This window comes from Crocuta crocuta, unplaced genomic scaffold, assembly GCF_008692635.1.
Source record: "Crocuta crocuta isolate KB4526 unplaced genomic scaffold, BGI_CrCroc_1.0 scaffold217, whole genome shotgun sequence".
Lineage (NCBI taxonomy): Eukaryota > Metazoa > Chordata > Mammalia > Carnivora > Hyaenidae > Crocuta > Crocuta crocuta.
In genome coordinates, this window is record NW_027532208.1 from 3217140 (window position 1) to 3218454 (window position 1315).

A 1315-nucleotide genomic window follows, 5' to 3' on the forward strand; every position below is an offset into this window, starting at 1 on the left:
CTGGTTTTTGTCACCGTCTGCTTCTCTGCCCTGGGTTATTCTGTAGTAAGTCCTAGATCATATATATATATATATGTATACACAGTTCATTTATTATATATTTTTAAAGTTTTTAAAATGTTTATTCATTTTTTAAGGAGAGAGAGACAAAGCATGAGCAGGGGAGGGGCAGAGAGAGAGGGAGACTCAGAATCTGAAGCAGGCTCCAGGCTCTGAGCTGTCAGCACAGAGCCAGACACGGGGCTCGAACCCACGAACTGTGAGATCATGACCTGAGCCGAAGCCGGATGCTTAACTGAGTGAGCCACCCAGGTGTCGCCAGTTTATTTTTGAGAGAGAGAGAGAGTGTGGAAGGGAGAGAGGGAGACAGACTCCTAACCAGGCTTCACACTGTCCGCCCAGAGCTTGACGTGGGGTTTAAACTCCCAAACCATGAGATCGTGACCTGAGACGAAACTAAGGGTTGGGCGCTTAACCGACTGAGCCCCCCAGACACCCCCAGACCAGACATCATATTTTATCCATAAAAGTTTCCATATATATTTCTCAAAGGTAAGGACTGGGGCACCTGGGGTCTCAGTTAAGTGCCCAACTCTTGATTTTGGCTCAGGTCATGATCTCAAGGTCATGAGATCGAGCCCTGCGTCAGGCTCCAATGCTTGGGACTCTTTCTCTTTTCTTCTTTGCCTGCACCTTGCTCTCTGTCTCTCAAAATAAATATATAAGCTTAAAAATAAAAGATAAGGACTGTTTTAAAAATACCCTTTATTCCTTAATATCACCAAATTGCTGACAGTGTACAGAGGGTTTTAAATGCATTTTAATAAAGAGATCAGCATGGAGAGAAACTAAGAGCCAGTGAATAAGATGCTAACGCATCTTATGGGGTCTGGCACAGTGGCCAGAAGTAGTTGCAGATTTGGTTCTGAGCTTCCTAGCAGCCAAAGCAGAGAAGAAAACACACCCATGTAAATGATTCTTTGTTTCTGTTAAGACCGACAAATACTGATTTCCAGAAGAGTGTTGCTCTTCCTGAGTCAAATGTGTCCCCCAGCCTTCCTGGGGTGGGGGGAGGACATGTCCAGTGTCGTGGCATTGTTACTGCTGCCTATCAGATGACCCCAAACCTTAGTAGTTAAAACCAGCATACATTTATTTATTCTCTCGCAGTTTCTGTGGTTCAGGAATCCAGGGCAGCCTAGCAGGGTCTTCTGGCCCTGGTCCCTCAAGGGCTGCAGGGATCGTGGGGCTCAGCGGGTGAAGGTCCCGCTGCCAGGACCCCCCCCCCCCCCCCCCCCCCCCCACGCGGGGGGGG

General features: G+C 47.8%; 1 protein-coding gene across 3 annotated transcripts in view; it reads left to right on the forward strand.

Annotated features, from left to right (window-relative positions):
* Positions 1–1315, forward strand: part of RCC1L (RCC1 like) — a 28733-nt gene that overhangs the window by 16338 nt on the left and 11080 nt on the right. The gene's annotated exons all lie outside the window — the stretch shown is intronic.